The 18,315-nt window shown below is 34.6% G+C and overlaps 1 protein-coding gene across 6 annotated transcripts in view; it reads right to left on the reverse strand.

The window, feature by feature from the left end:
- Positions 1 to 18,315, reverse strand: part of LOC127874777 (pleckstrin homology domain-containing family G member 1-like) — a 290,411-nt gene that overhangs the window by 61,873 nt on the left and 210,223 nt on the right. The window contains exon 1 of one of the 6 annotated variants that reach the window (XM_052419388.1): positions 14,065 to 14,520. The exons of the other annotated variants lie outside the window; for them this stretch is intronic. The gene's annotated coding sequence lies outside the window, so the exon portion shown is untranslated. Of the gene's footprint in view, positions 1 to 14,064; positions 14,521 to 18,315 lie in introns of those variants that run through there. 6 annotated transcript variants of the gene reach the window in all.

The following is an 18,315-nucleotide window of genomic DNA, read 5'->3' on the forward strand; positions in this document are numbered from 1 at the left end:
TGACCTTGACCTTGACCCTTAACCACTCAAAATGTGCAGCTCCATGAGATACACATGCATTTCAAATATAAAATTGCTAGCTTCAATATTGCAGAAGTGACATTACATGAGCAATTTTGACCCATATGTTTGACCTTGAAGGATGCCCTTGACCTTTCACCACTCAAAATGTGCAGCTCCATGAGATACACATGCATGCCAAATATCAAGTTGCTATCTTCAATATTGCAAAAGTATTCATAAAATAAGCGATTTGGGCCACATATATTTGACCTCTGACCTTGAAGGATGACCTTGACCTTGACCTATCACCACTCAAAATGTGCAGCTCCATGAGATACACATGCATGCCAAATATCAAGTTGCTATCTTCAATATTGCAAAAGTACTCATAAAATGAGCGACTTTGTCCACATAATTTTGACCTCTGACCTTGAAAGATGACCTTGACCTTGACCTTTCACCACTCAAAATGTGCAGCTCCATGAGATACACATGCATGCCAAATATCAAGTTGCTATCTTGAATATTGAAATACTGCAAAAGTGTACATTAAATGAGCGATTTTGACGACCCATATATTTGACCTTTGACATTGAAGGATGACCTTGACCTTGACCTTTAACCACTCAAAATGTGCAGCTCCATGAGATACATATGCATGCCAAATATCAAGTTGCTATCTTCAATATTGCAAAAGTTATTGCAAGTTGTTAAAGTTGGCGCAAACCAACCAACAGACCAACCAACCAACAGACCAACCAACAGACAGGGCAAAAACAATATGTCCCCCACTACTATAGTGGGGGACATAAAAATAATATCTACAGATACCCTTTTATTTTGTTGCAACCAAACCAACAACAGCCAATGATTTATAATTTCATGGGCACATAAACTCAAGAATAAATGGATCACTGAGTATGTTGATGAAATATTTTTTAATTTTTTATTCATTTGCTTGAGAAATGTGGTAGTAGTTTGCTCACTAAACTTTTAACATTGAATGCTTCTGCAATAAAACTTGTCAAGAGCACATAACTCAGGTATACATGAATAACTTCGCATGAAAATTGTGTCATGCACATTTACATTTCATGGTGTTCAATTAATACAATCTCTGGAGAAATGTGGAAATAGTCTTCCTGTAAAACTTAAAATACTGTATGCTTCCAGCGTGAAAAGTGGATAATGTTAAGGGCACATAATTCAACAATGCGTTGATCTCAAAGTGTCTTGCACATTTATGTCTTATGGTTATCACATTTCATTGTATGCATAGCAATTGCTATAGAGTTCAATGGCACATAACTATGGCATATGTGGATCACTTAGCATGACAAAAGTGCCTTCCACATATTCACTTCATGATGAGGACTTAGGTTTCAAATCAAAAGCTTGTGAAATGTAGAAGTAGTACCCTCCATAATATATAACATTTTACGCAGACAGTTATACAAATGGACAAACCAATGAGCTCAGAATAATTACATCCGCTAAAAACTGTAAAGATGTTAACTGCCGAAGCTCAACTTTTATAACAAAAGCAGTTTGTAAGGGAGATGCAAAAGAATGGTTGTCTAAACTTAAGTTATCCTAAATGTTTGAATTTGTTTTGTTCCACATACTTTCCCTACGGGGTTACTGACCTGGCTCATAACTTCGCAATTACAGTGGCATTTGGATATTTACAGCATCATGTAGTTATGATGGGGTGATTATCAAAGTCATAAATTAAAGCAAAGACTCTGAATATTGTGTCCCCTGGTCAATGAACCTTGCCTAGATTTCCTTTGTCATGTGTTGGTGCCAAACATAGTACTCGTTATTGTTCCTATGACCAAGAATCCATTTTTGAAAAAATATTGCTGTTGAGTTTTATAATCATCACACTTCCATAATGACTTAGGGATTTGAAAGTAAATGCTTTCATGTTCAACTCTGATAATCTTTAGAAGGATCAGGGTCCACATGATTTAACTTTGCAATGCTGAAGCTTCATTAATGGGACTCAATGTACAATTGCTGTCAATGACATATAAATGCCTTGATGATATCTAAATGAAAGAACTTAGTGTAACACATGGGACAAGATTATAATACAAAGGGAAGTTACTCTGCAGTTGTAGTAGAAAGAGTTATGGTTCTTGCTCCTCTATATCTGCACTTCCTTCTTATCTGATTATTACTTAGACTGGTATCTGTACCTTTTTTTAAGATTGAGATAATTAACAGAGGCGGTCAATGCAGCCTTGGATTACAAGAACAAAATAATACTTCAAGTGCATTGTACTGGTTCTATTAAATTATAAACCCAACTAAAACAAAGTTTCACTTCCTAAACCCTTTCCCACTCAGAAACCAAGTGAAAAGGACTATGTGCAAACAGCATAAAACCAGAACAGCCTGGGAGTAATTGCAGTCTGTTCAGGTTTTATGCTGTTTGCTGCTCATCCGGATCTAAGTGTTGGAAATGAAGCCTTTAAAGGGATCTTTTCACGTTTTGGTAAATTGACAAAATTGAAAAAAGTTGTTTCAGATTCGCAAATTTTCGTTTTAGTTATGATATTTGTGAGGAAACAGTAATACTGAACATTTACCATGGTCTAAAACAGCCATTATATGCATCTTTTGGCGATTTAAAAACCGGAAAATTATAAATCGTTGCAACGCGAAACGATTTAATAATTTGGAGAGTTCTGTTGTTGTCTTTTAATTTTGTGAAACTACGAAGATTACTTATATAAAGTATAAAATACGTTCATCATACATACTTGGCAGGATGGTCGAGCGGTCTAATTGGTTTTTACTCCAGGACTCCGGGGGTCACTGGTTTGATCCCTGATGCGGTCTACTTTTTTTTTTCCTTTTTTTAATTTTATTCTTGATTTTTTACTGGAGCTTTTTAGATCCAATGTTTACATTTATCAAAATAAAGCATTTAATGACAAACTTCAAAACATGCCAAAATCTGTGAAAAAGCCCCTTTAAAACTTAAATACAGTTACAAAGGTATTTAATTAAATTTATCTTTTTAAAGAACTACAAATGCTCAAAGTAGGTATCTTAGTGGTCAAATGGTTAATTAAATCTGTCACAAAATGTTAACAAATGGAATGCTGAGCATGCACCTGTTGCATGTGAATAATATTTCTAACAGACTCAATATTGTTATGTTTATATAATTAACAATTGCATTTCAAAGTCACAAAGTCACCGACTATCCACTGACAAATTACCAGCTGGGGGACATGCATGTAACTCAGGTATACATAATGTGCACACCTGGGCTCATAAAAAATATGTATTTAAGCAGAATATTATGTAGACACATTCTATAATTACTATTTACAAGCCATCATACAGCGAATAACATTGAAATGAATATTTGGCAGACCATTGTTGCCAATTTCTCTCCTATTACACAAAAATTTCCCTCCGTCTTTTTAATTACTACAATAAGGTGAAAAAAATAATTATATCCTTCTTTGGCTTTAATCATAAAACCTTCTTTAGAGTAGCATGAATTTGCAAAACTGTCTCTTCAAATATTCACATATCTTTCAAACAGACGCCCACAGCACCATAATGTTTACATACCATGACCCATTAACATTATTTATGTACTAAAAATAAATTTATTATCTCACCACTGTATCGTTTTACTCTCCTATATTTATTTTTTGGTTTTCACATTTTGCATGTCAGTTTAGTTTCTAAACACTGTAAAAGAACCACATCAAAACATAAATGCAATAAATATTTTCTTGCATTCTATGCAGGCAAAAAACAACTACAATTATAGTCATAGTAAACATTGTATTTTCTATAGATTTTCTAATAATAGCATTGCACTATGTTGCATTTAGAGTAATTGTCATTACTTTCAATTTGCATAACATTTGCGTCAGGATGTTGTTAGAAAGCTATCAGTTACACTTTTATATTTATTCAACACCTGTTAACAATACATACAGTAAAATGTCTAACCTTCAACCATAAACAAAAATCTGACGTTTTCAATTTTCTATTCTTCAATATATGTTAAATGAAAAATTGCAAGACCCTTATGCAGTATTTAACGCATTAGTTGTGTCTATTAAAATGTCACTTCTAATATAACCAGACATCTGCAAGGGCATTATTTTACATCCAACGGCAATTAATTTAAATCCAGGAATCAAAAATGCACAAGGGAGTCTGCTGCTGTCTATTCCTTAATATTATAGTTGATCAGCAAATCTGATAGTTTGATGTGTTGGACAAGTGATAAATAGCGTATGTCTTTTAATCTGAGTAAGAAGTCCTGTGTTTGATCTCCATTGTGGGAGTATTATTAAGAATTATTTCTCATAAGATATTAACCATAGGTCATCATAGGAAATCATCTCAAGAGGTACTCAGTATTTTAGAGGATTTCAGTGTTATCCAGCTAAAAAAAATGTTAAGCCATACATGCAATACGTCCCGGATTGTCCGGGACAGTCCCGGAAATGAAGAACTTGTCCCGCTGTCCCGGAAATCTGTCAAATGTCCCGGAATTTACAAAATCCATATATACATGTACCTTATCTTAGGCTTAACTGCACCTCGAATCTGCAGCGTCTCCATGACAATGCCTACCCGAATAGGCAGACTACGCTACGTGTCAAAATCGATCAATTAACAGGGGTCCTGTTATCATATCGATTGTCTCACGTTCGCGGTCAAACCGAAAAGGCGGCATTGTTTAATGTGGTTGTTAATTGACTTTAATCTACTACATCATTATTTCCCGCTGCGTAAGGGCAAAGGATAGTTGTTCACACATCTGAAGTCCAACATCGCTGATTAAAAAATTAAAAGCAGTTTATGTTCGCACGTTTAACCGACAAAGAAGTTGAGTAAAAAAGTAAGCATATATAAACGTCATCCGGTCCGGATTTTAAGTTGACGATCTACCGGTACTGTTTTGTTGTATTCGTTTTAATGTGATTGGTTGTATGTATTGTGAATTGATTTTAGTTGACGATCTAACGGTACTGTATTGTTGTATTTTTTATTATATAAATGTTATAAATGAATAAAGGCGTATCAACAGCTACGCGTTACACACCGGTCTTAATAACAATAACGCAGTGACGTCACCATCTATGTTTAGAACGCTTACACTGAAAACACGTGGCTTGTATCTAGTAACGGAAGTAGTAATGTTTAATTTGACGTTAATAGATCAAGTGTATTTCGGATAGGCTTTCGAACTTTTGCAATTAACGATGCGAAACAAACAAAAACGTACCAAATAATGCATATGTCTATAAATATCGCTACATTTTATACATGTCCCGGAAAATCGGCAAAAGTCCCGGACAATTTAACTCAATGTCCCGGAATTGGTCTGAAAAATTATGGCATGTATGGTTAAGCTCCAAATGACAAAAATAACAAACAAGTGAATTATTTTTTTTTAATAAAAAAATAGAAGACTGAAATATGCATTTGACTATTAGAAATACTCTTTATTTTCCCTAAAGACATTTAAGACTACTTTCTTCAAACAATGATCAGATTTAATCAACAAAAAACTAGCCAAACATTACGTGATAAATAGTTTTTACTTTTGCTCTATTAATCCTTGTGGTTTTGAAAAAAGCATGAATTTCCACAAGAATTAAAAAGTTATAAATATTAGTTGCACAAGATTTAACAACTGCCACAGATCGGAAGTGATTTTATGAGTCATCCAGTGAAATTAGCCCCATACCATATGACAAACTTGATGTGGGGAGAAATGCATGCATGATAATAAGGATTGAAAGGATGAAAGTGTGAAGTGTCACACACCCAAAACCACCCTGAATGCACGCATGCAATACAACTGAGTACTAAACAAACTGTCCAGCCCAGCATTGCATTACCCTTCAAAATGGAACCATGTCACTCTCAACAATAAGCCTTTTATTTACACTAATGTAAGCTCAGACATGTCAATCAATGATAGGTTCATTAAATATCAATGAAGATACCTTGTCTTTATTACAATGCACCCTGAAGACATGTATGCAAGTAATTCTGGATCTCCAACTTTGTAAACATTTAAATAAATTCTTGGAATCAAAATTTTAATTTGTTTTAGCAATAAGAAATTGCATACAAGACATATTAAAATAGACACAACATCTGACCAATTATCTGCTGCTTACAAGAAGTAAATAAAATGGAACAAAACTTTCTACACCCGTAAAAAAACAGGGACAGTATTATATCAAACAAGTTTATCTGCAAAGGTTGATCCCCAAACCACAATTGGTATTCTTATTACAGCAATTAAGACTGCCCTTGTGACACCTGAGATATAGCTGATACCTCTGCCATCACATGCCATGAAATGAACCCCAAGAATGAAAAACAACCCAAAGAATAATTGAGCTGCAATACAAAGTTAGGAACATCAGACAACAGGTTGTTAAACACAGAAAGGTGACATCTCGTTATTAATGTCACTAGGATTCATCTTTAGAAAGGAATACCCTACAATAAAGCATCGGCTTTTAAATAATTTAAGGCAATAACTCTTTGTGAAAATGAAAACAACAAACTTTTTAAGTCATGCTCATGCCAAAGTAGGACAGTAAATACCTTAATTTATGGACTTTCACAAGCAAATGAAGGACAGTCATTTTCAAAAGGTCAGAGAGTTGTGAAATGTCAGAATGTTGTGACCAAATTAAACTCAAATAATCTTCTTGTTTGAGCTCCTCTAATAAAAAAAGTCAATGACCATTCATTTTGCAGTGAAACATTATAGTAATACGGCATACAATCCATGCAGGTACAAATACACATGTACATGAACTTAATGTAAAAGGTTTTTTTGTTTTGCCCAATTTATTACATTTTATTATTCATTCAAATTTGAGAATTATGATTGCCCGCTAAAAGGTATAGATAGAACGAAAAGTTGTACATTAGAATGGTACAAACAATAAACTTTATTCGAGTTTTACACTCGACCAACAAGTTAGAGTCAAGTTCAAGTGAATAATAACAGGCTGTTTTTCCTTGCAACAAAAACAAAGGCTCACATAATGGTGTCTCAAGAACCTCAATGGGGATTAAGGATTCCGCCTCTTATTGGATTAGGCTTAGCCAAGAGCACGACAGCTGATCTCCCTAATCCGATCAGATAAGGAACAGTATAAAACTCTGCCTTAGACTTTGCATAGAGGTTACATAACACTTAGTCCAAACCACTTTAAACCAAATGTAATAGAAATAGCAAGATTATGGAAATGTGCTCTGTTTCCATTTGTTGACCTCTAAAAGAGATTTTCATCCAATTTTGAAGATTTTATCAAGGCAAGTCAATATTGTTCTGTTTATCAGTACAAGAATAAAGATGCATTAGTTGCACAATATTCCCATTTAAATTGTGTCATCATTTGATAACAATCTTTCAGTCATAGCAATTTTAATAACAATTTATCTAAATGTTATACAGCTGCATATTGTTGTGGAAAATAAATCCATGGGAGGCTACTCATACAAGGGAAAAAATGGGTAATTGTGTCATATGTTACCTCCCTTGAGCATTTTGCCAAATTTTGTTGAAGTGACAAAAGTTGTTTCTGAAGAATGTTACACACAAAATAAAAAACTTTGAACTTTCATATAGACGATGTCAAATATAAATTTGTTTGCAACATGCAACTTATGAAGGTTAATGTGGAAGTCTCTTATTGACTCTTAAATGCCTATAATACCTGACTCAAATGAAATATTGTTTCAAAAGGATCCTAAAACTAAAACACATTTTACATTTTTATATATTAAAAGAGAAATAACACGATATTTGTATTTGATTTCTAAAAGTGGAATGAATATAACTTAATGAACATTCAAGTTGCAAAATACATAGCATACCCATCAGCAATCTATAAGAATGTAAACAATGACTCACAAACTATATCTTCCTGTAAACTCATTAAAGGAAATGGTATGCAAGAACTGATAGCGACACAATTGCTTGATAACATAATCAGACTGGTAATTGTGGAATGAAGTAATTTGAAACAAGTCATGAAACTGTTCACAATGGTTAGCTGTCATAGAGCAGTCTGGCTACGAGACATCTGTCTGTTCTGTATACAATAGAACCAGACAGGGACTTTTATATTTAATACAAAAACTATCCTTGTATACTACTTCATATAGATAGAATTGATTCATATTACACTATGATACCTAAATTCTTTTTTGAATGAACATGCACAGAAGCATTACTTCGCAGTTTATATCTTTAAAACACAAGGACCAAAGGCCCTAGGTAGCCTGAGGCCAATGGGAACTGCACTGTTCTGTCAGCAGCTTTTGTGATATTTATGTAACTATTTAAGAAATCATCCAAGTTATCATGAACAAAAATGTTCTGAACAAATTTTGTGATGAGAAGTAAAACTTCCTGGAAGCAATATAAATGGAAACAACTTATACATTCTGTGCTCGTTTATTGCCATGTTGGGAAGAAAATTAAGATGGAAGGAATCCTTATTTATACCTGCTATGTCAGTAAACTGGGTTTCTTGAACTTAACATAGTTACATGAGGTGTCAGGTGACAAATATATAATGGTTTTGATAATGTACATGTAAAACATGCGGCAAAAAATAATATGTATACAGAAAATAACAATGTTTACATTAAATACTTAATATCAAACACCTTAATCAGGTAAGCATCTATAGCAGCATCATTGGAGTAGCTTGTGATCAATATGAATGAACAATAATGTTAAGGATTATTTTTTATAAATGAGATCAACAATCCATTTTATAGTAAGTCAGTGTTTAGAAGAACACTTACATTGTTCAGCAATTAAAAACAAATGTATCCTGTGCAAACAATATTTTCAATAACAGCGTATGCGTCAACATAAAAATGGCAAATATGTATATCCTTCCATAATACTTCTTTTATGTGAAAGCATGTCCATGAAAGATATTGAACCAAAACATTCCAATGAAAACTCAAACATTGAACTGAACATGTGTTTGCAGGGGGATCATAAACCATGCAATGTTGACTGCAAACTTGATAAACAGTTTTCCACAACAAAGACCTTCCAAACTTATCAAAACATTATCTCATAGGAACTGTCACAGAATTAATTGTGACAATTCTGTGATAACCCGCCACTAGCAGGCCCAGGATACTGTGCGGGGCCCTTCCATTTTTTTTTTAGGTATCACATATATGGATAAATATTATTTGATATATATTCACATATATAACATAGAAATTAATAAATATATCGCCTCCTTGGTGCAAAAAGGTACCATGTAACATTTAAATTAGAAGGCACATGTAATCAGTTTTTGCACAAATCAGGTGACATGCAATTTTTTGAATACTTGGTTGTACAAGGTCATCTCAAGGCATTCACATACGCAAGAGTGATCTTCATTATGTCCATACCACGTACGACACAGTTAACGATTGAGATTCAGTTTCAATTTTAAAAACACTTTAAATTGAAATTACACTATATAAAGATTGAACTTAAGTAATATAACAATTACTATAAACACATACCTGAATTGAACAAGGAAATCCCTCTTAAAGGGGCCTTTTCACAGATTTTGGCATTTTTTAACTTATTCATTAAATGCTTTATATTGATAAATGTAAACATTGGATCGTAAAAGCATCAGTAAAAAATCAAGAATAAAATTTAAAAAAGGAAAAGAACATTGCCCGGAGCAGGTTTCGAACCAGTGACCCCTGAAGTCCTGCCAGAGTCCTGAAGTAAAAACGCTTTAGCCTACTGAGCTATTCCGCCGAGTACACATTCTTAACGTATTTTATACCTTATATAAGCAAACTTTGTAGTTTCACAAAATTTAACGACAAAAACAGAACTCTCCAAATTATTCAATCGTTTCGCGTTGCAACGCTTTATAATTTTTAGGTTTTAAAATCGTCAAAAGATGAATATAATGGCTATATTAGAGCATGGTAAATGTTCAGTATTACTGTTTCCTCACAAATATCAAAACTAAAACGAAAATTTGCGGATCTGAAACAACTTTTTTCAATTTTGTCAATTTACCAAAGCGTGAAAAGATCCCTTTAAGGTACTCACAACATCAGCTTTCAATACACAATGCACCCAAATATTGATAATTCTAATGTTTCACCTTCAGTGTACATTTTATTTCACACTAAGCCTGACAATTTGTCACCACTGCATTTTTAACCCAAACAAATGATAGGACATCAAAGGCAGAGCACTGTTTACATTTTCTAGGCACAATAGAAAAGTATTCTTTCAGGATATTTTTTTAACAACTGGAGCTGTGGACCATTTTTAGCAAAATATTACCTTTTTAAACTTAAGTTGTGCGTAACTCAAAAAGTATTGCTGCTAGAGAGCTCAAACTCTACACACTTCATTACCAGCATGTGAACTTGAACATCTCCATATTTTGGTTCAGTTTTTTAGTGGGAGCGTTAGCTCACACTAATGTTACAGACCATATTTTGCTAATCAGTATGTGCTTAGAAGCCTTAGCTACGGTATGGAAAGACAACCACTGCCTGTTACAACAGACGACAAATGCTATGAGCCGTCTGCTAGGAAAGATAACCACCACATTTGCAGAGGCGTATCCAGAAATTTTTTAGAGGGGGGGCTCAACAGGGGAGGGTGCGGGAGGGGTGTCCCCTTCCGTCGACGATTTTTTTTGTGAATTGGCACCTTGAAATAATGCGATTTCCTGCTATCTTATCAGCATTTTGCATGATAAAAGTGCATGTAAAACAAATAAGAACTTGAGTTCACACATCAAGTGTGACAGACACACGGACAGACAGACACACATGGGTAAATCAAATGTCTCTCAAACCACTTAAGTGGTGGGAGAAATTATCTTTATAAATAACTTTTTTAACAGAGTAAGATGGGTGGACCTCCTATTTAACCATGCTGGATATCCTACTAGGTCAACTTAGGTACAACATTAAAATGTTTATGTCCATGTCCCTATGAATGGAAAGCAGGCACACAGCGGATAACCTGTTCTGACCCATTGATGATCTTAGTTTTGTCTTATCAAGTGCTTTGGCACTAATACTCCTTTCACACTCGCATGATGTAACAGGGAACACACATGATATGGACAAAACAGTGTCAATGGTGGGGTACAGCTGGGAATAACAATGTGCAACAGAGCCCTGAAGGGTAGTAGGTGGGTTGGGTACACCTTTCCACCTAGCCTGCCATATAAAGTGCAACTCAGCAGGGAGGGACTGAGGGGAAGGGAGATCATCAATGAACCATTCAAGGTCACTAGCACTGACAGGAGAGGCGCACATTTGTTCAGGTATAAACTTCAATCACATGGCTGCCTTAGTCTGCAAATCACTGAATCGGGTGTCCATTTCGTTCACAAAAGTGTTAACAAAGGGAGTCGTTAGGTTTTTGTGTAGTTTAATTCGGGTGTTGCTGCCTCGATGTTGTCACGCTTTAAGAAAATGATTTAGTTTCATATAGCAAAGCAATTCTTCATTTTTGAGTCTTTTTTAATTTTAACAAGAGCGCCGCATGACGGAGCAATATACGCCCGATTCGTGTGCCATTGGAGATGATACACTGATGATTGATGTATTTGTTTTGGAAATAAGCAAAAAAAACAACAACAACTTATATAACTGATATATTCATATATATGCATTGATATCAATAAGTGTACATGACCCATATTCGAACTTGACCTAGATATCAACTAGATGCAACTACTGACCAAGTTTGGTAAAGATCGGATGAATACAATTTGAATAAGAGTCCGGACAAAGTGGCGCTGTTGAAAATGGACTAATTGACCCTATGACCTAGTTTTTTACCTGGCATGACCCATATTCGAACTTGGCCTAGATATCAACTAGATGCAACTACTGACCAAGTTTGGTGAAGATAAGATTTATACAATTTGAATTAGAGTCCGGACAAAGTAAAATGCACTAATTGACCCTTTGACCTAGTTTTTGACCTAGCATGACCCATATTCGGACTTGACCTAGATATCAACTAGATGCAACTACTGACCAAGTTAGGTGAAGATCGGATGAATACAATTTGAATTAGAGTCCGGACAAAGTGGCGCCGTTGAAAATGCACTAATTGACCCTATGACCTAGTTTTTGACCCGGCATGACCCATATTCGAACTTGGCCTATATATCAACTAGATGCAACTGCTGACCAAGTTTGGTGAAGATCGGATGAATACAATTTGAAATAGAGTCCGGACAAAGTGGCCCCTTTGAAAATGCACTTATTGACCCTATGACCTAGTTTTTGACCCGGCATGACCCATATTCGAACTTGGCCTAGATATCAACTAGATGCAACTGCTGACCAAGTTTGGTGAAGATCGGATGAATACAATTTGAATTAGAGTCCGGACAAAGTGATGCCTTCCGCCCGCCGCCCGCCGCCCGCCCGCCGCCCGCCCGCCCGCCAAGGGGTTTCACATAATACGTCCCGTATTTTATACGGGCGTATAAAAAGTATGGATGTACATCAAAGCAGTAAGCCCGATTTGTAAAAAAAATAAAATAAAAAAATAATAATTGCCATTCATTAAGTGTGCAGTTGAATTTCGCTGGCAATAACTTGTTACTCAAAAGGATTATCACTCTAAAGAGCTTATACCAATTAAATTCATCAAGTTGAAAGATATTACCGAAAAAATAATTATGATTGTTCATTGCGTTCGTCTAAACTCTTTAATTGCTACAAATTGAAATATTGTTTTTCACAAGTCTCATGCAGCAGCCATTTGTAAACATTTATCTATAGCTTAAATGTATGGATGAATTTCATTAGTTGAATGTATCTTCATCAGCCAATCAAATAGCGCAGTTTATTACTTACAGTCAATGAAGCGTTTAGCTGACGAAGGTTAGATCGTCTGTACACATGCCTGGGGGCAAATCACACAAATCGACAGCTGTTTATGGCTTAATTAGGGACATATGACAGGAAATACACAAGTGGATTGAAACTGTAAGGGGCTCATTTTTATTAAAAATAGTGTCTAGCCAGCCAGCTGGGGGGGCTTTAGCCCCCTAGCCCCCCACCTAAATACGCCCCTGCATTTGCCTGTTTATAGTTCACCACTGGTACACTGCAGAGGGTTTATATGACTAATAGTGTTTAACAGCTTATAAGACGAGATTGGCCAGTGTAGTGTTTATCATTGAAATCTGTACATATTAGCTGCTTTCAGGGAAAATGGGGCTTAATGCATGTCAAATAGGATTAGCCTGTGCATACTGATTAGCCTGTGCAATGCAAAAAGTTAATCAAAAACAACATTTCTGATTTTATAATGTTTTTCATTTAAAGAGTCTCTGGTACTGGGATGACAATTTATGCATATGCATTAAGCCCTGTTTTCCCACAATGAAGCTTAAAATATATTCTTTATTAATGATTTAAAAAAAACACACCTGGACCTGTGCTTTAAGACACACTCTTTAAAAATTTGAATGGGTTGTGTTCATTTAAAACTTGCAATATAAAAAGCTATAACATAATTTTTTTTAACTGAGTTGCGTCTTATACAACAGCGAACACCTACAGTGCCTTCAGCGCTTTGATTTTCCATTAAGTTGGGTTGTCGGACACAAGTGGAATGCCCTGCAGACATGATTATAGTTTTGATACAATTTTGATTTATTGCAGCCGAGTGATCAAATAATTCAAATTATTCATACAGTCTGTTGTTTTAAGTGATTATACTTGAATATGACTGAAAACAAATCGAATACAGACCTATGTTTACTGTCTATTGAAAACAAGTAGTTTTGTAAAAATAAATATTACATACTAACAGTACTTTATTTAAATTCAAATAAATACAACCCACCTTTGAAAACTTCAATTTGGTAATAATTCTTGTTATACAAAACTTATAAACGTGTTAACGATTGAGATTCAGTTTCAACTTTAAACACACTTTAAACCGAAATGACACTAAATAAATATTGAACTTAAGTAATATAACAATAACTTAACACATACCTGAATTGAACAAGGAAATCCCTCTTAAGGTACTCACAACGTCGGCTTTCAATACACAATGCACCCAAATATTGATAATTCTAATGTTTCACATTCAGTGTACATATTATTTCACATTAAGCCTGACAATTAGTCATCACTGCATTTTAAACCCAAACAAATTATAGGACATCAAAGGCAGAGCACTGTTTACATTCCTCTGCGCACAATAGAAAAGTATTCTTTCACAACATAGTGATTAGTTGTTGAAATGTTTAGGGTCAGAAAACGACCAATTCAACACAGAAACTGAGTAGAGAAATAAAAGGTACCAAATTGTGCCTTAAACATTAAATGTCTTTATAACTCTCAATTATGCACATATTTTCAACCACACCGCTATATATGTATGTAATTGGCTCATCTCACCTCTAAGGTGACCCCTTGATGAGGTCGTATATGTCCAAAACAGCGAGATCAAAACCAAACAACACAGTTTACATAAACTTGCTCATTGGTACGTGAAAAAAAGTAACCTGAAATATAGTTTCAATTGAAGTCACAAAAGCATAGGTGAATGCTCTGATAGTTGTACACAGGTTTAATTGGGCACACGCACCCGTCAAAACATTCGCTATTATCATGACAGGCGCAATATATTAGCAATTATTAAGCATGTCTGCCAAACTGAAATATAGAAATGCAAATATTGAATTTCACAATAATTGCTAAATTGAATGGAAAGCTGAACATTAAAACCAATATTAACATTTTAATCTCATTGAAAACAGTTTGTGTAAAAATAGTAATGAAATTTTATCACATGCAATACCCGTTTCCCATGTAATATAACCATTACAAATTTTTTTATCTTACACATGTGTTATACACTTTTGAAGCGTTTTAATTGGCTTAGTTTTCGTTTGATTGACCAACCGCATTTTGTTATTTTGCTGAAATGACGTTGCAACGTCAAATGACGTCACAAAATGTAAACAACATTCGGGATTTATCATTATGTTTGCGTAAATATTTATTTAATTTGCTTATTGTAATTTCATACCATATTTTATTAAACTCGTCCAAAAAACTAGTTTAATAGTAAGCTCGCCAAAGGCTCGCTTACTAACAAAATTCCTGAACCACCCCAGGAAACTTGATACCTTGTGAGCAGCATAATACCCTCCCATCAGCTTTGTATATTTTAGTGTGATTTAAAGTTGCTGCTCCTATTCTTCTCCAGATGGTATCCATGTTTTCCCAACATGGTCATTAAAAACGCAAATTTCTCCACACAAAAATAGTTTTCTGGAGAAACCCTGCTGAGAGGTTATGGCAGACATGTGTAAGTTTGTATAAATCTTTTAATTATTGTAGTGGCTTGCAAATTAAAGCAGTTTTTTTCCCCTAAATGCCTGAACAAATTGGCCTATTTTGCCCGGTCTTCTACTTCAGGGAGCCACATTTCGCTCATTTTTTAAGAAAATTTGTCAGGATTTTTTCTACATGTAGGCTAATACCTTTGTTATTGATGTTAATACACAGTTGTTTGAAATTGGACTTTGACATTTTTTAATTTTTTTCCAATTTACTTACCCTATGTAAGTTCACGCTAAATTATACAAAGCTGCTCGGATGGTATTATGCTGCTCACAAGGTATCGGGTTTCCTGGGGTGTGAACTGGTTTAATAAAATGTGGTATGATATGACAACTCATGCCAGAACCTTTATATATCATATACAAAAACCATTACCTTTAAAGGTTATAAAATTCTGCCTTAAGGAAACATTAGTTTCTTGTTTTTTATGTTTGTATTTGTGTGTTTTTTTATATGCATGTTTCCTTGTTATGTTTTGCGCTATAATGATAAATCTTGCTTTATGTATGCGAAACGTTTTATCTTTACCCAAACCAATTTCAATCTTATATTTTTTTAGATAAAATTTCAGACGCCATTTAAAAAGATGAGAACAGCTGTGATATATAATTCTCATCTCACTGTTACTGTTACAACAATTAATAAAGAGTTTTCAAATTGATATCTGACATTACTGATTAGAACAGATTGGAATTTTCTCCACACTATTTTCAAAACCATTATGAGAGTCATTTAAGTAAGTACTTAATGTCACTTTATGACAGGTTGATTTTTTTATTAATTAGTTTAGACCTATTTATTTTAGCTTGATTGCATCGAAAGCCTCAGGCTTATTGAAATGCTCTCGAGTCCGTTTCTTGGGCACAGAACCAGTACTTGGTGTCTTTGAAGGAGATCTAATGAATGCTCCCACAGTGGGGATCAAACCCGTGACCTCACTGTCGCTAGGCTGACACCATATCCATTACACCACGGCGACCTCTGTTTATTAATTAATGTGAAAGATTTCTTCTTATAATATTGTAAAGGTAATTCAAGATGCCAAAGGGTTTGCAGTTAAGCCATCTAAATATGTTATTTTATTTTTGTAAGACATTGGGCAAACAAGTTCCTTCAAATTCTGACATGGTGTGGTTGGTTATCCACAAACTTGACCTCAGAAACTATTACAATACATTTAAACAAACAAAATATGTATATGACAGGCAAATATATGACAGTCATAACACATGAAGTCAGTTCACCCATATGCAGGCACAGAATTTCAAAAAGCCAGTTATAATAATCTGTGGTGTTCGTTCTGCACCGACAAATAAATCCGCCAATGCAATAATGTCTTATCATTTGTCAGTTGTTACATAAAACCATCAGATACTTACTTTTAGCATCAAAACTGTTAAAACTATTTAATTCAACCTAAAATGACTACTAAATCATTATAACTTTATGGACTGATAAATTTGATTATGGGAGTAAAAGTAAACTTACAGTCAAATTATCGTCATAACCGTTAGTAACTAAAAACATTAAGTATTTTCTGATTACTTCCATCAGACCATGTAATTAAATTTTACTTCATAGTCATTTGAGGCCTAAAATTGTCATGTATGGTGTTCTATATAATTGTGATGATGTACATCCAAGTTAAATCATTAAAATGTAATACATATCAACACTAAATGCAAATAATGCTGATAAAATAAAGGAAACACACATTATCATAATTTAAAACGTAAAAATTAAATTAGTTCAGTTGCAGTCCCATACAATTGCAGTGCTCCAGCTAGAATTTGGAAAGGGCAGGGGGGCTTTTTAGTAAGGGCACTTTCGACGCGCAGTATTTTGTGAAAAGGGCACGTACGAGCGCGCCGGTGTTTCTGGAATGCTTCCTATTGCATGTTAATTTATATGTTATAAATAATTATACTATTCCCATTATAATTAAACCATTCAAATATAATGTCTACAATGAGGATTAAAGTAGTAACAATGTAATAAAAGATATATGGGGGGGGGGGGGCAGGGCGGAGGTTCGGGAGGGCAGGGCGCGGCGCGGCGCCCTTCGATTTAGGCCTAGCTGGAGCACTGCAATTGAGTTACGGAGGTTCCTGCAGGATAAAGATTGCCAACCAACAAATATTTCACTAAAGCCTCACAGTCAAACATACATTCTCCATTGTATCCCCTGTTTTGGCAAAAGTCAGGACTATTCTCAGAAATTCAGGACTTAAATTTTAAGATTGTAATGTCATTCTACACCATAAATGCCATAAATTTCCAGACCAATTCCAGGACATTAAGCTCAATTTTCCGGGATATTTGCCGATTTTCCGGGACATGTTTACATTATAAAAAGCGATATATATATAGACATATAAACATTTTTGGTACGCATGTTTTTTCACATTGTAAAATGAGTTCATTACTAATAAATATGTTGTTAGTATCTAAATGATTTTATACATCGTTGATTATCACAGGCATTTCATTAATCTTTTCTAAGTGTATGATCTCCATTGTTAATTCGATCTTTATTTGCCATGTTTGCCGATTCACAATTTATTTTCTTTAAAGTTGGCCATTTTGTTGAAATGATGTAAGTGGCAGGTGCGCCTAGCAACGTAAAATCGTATAATATATCCGCCTAATAGGCGATTTGCATTTTGTTTAATTAGTATATGTTACAGTAATTGTTTCAATAAATAACAGGGCTGTTTGTAAAACATGCATGCCCCCCATATGGGCTCTCCGTTTTAGTGACAGCCATTGTGTGAATATGTTTTTTGTCACTGTGACCTTGACCTTTGACCTAGTGACCTGAAAATCAATAGGGGTCATCTGCCAGTCATGATCAATGTACCTATGAAGTTTCATGATCCTAGCCATAAGTGT

This window comes from Dreissena polymorpha, chromosome 3 (assembly GCF_020536995.1).
Source record: "Dreissena polymorpha isolate Duluth1 chromosome 3, UMN_Dpol_1.0, whole genome shotgun sequence".
NCBI classification, from domain to species: Eukaryota; Metazoa; Mollusca; class Bivalvia; order Myida; family Dreissenidae; genus Dreissena; species Dreissena polymorpha.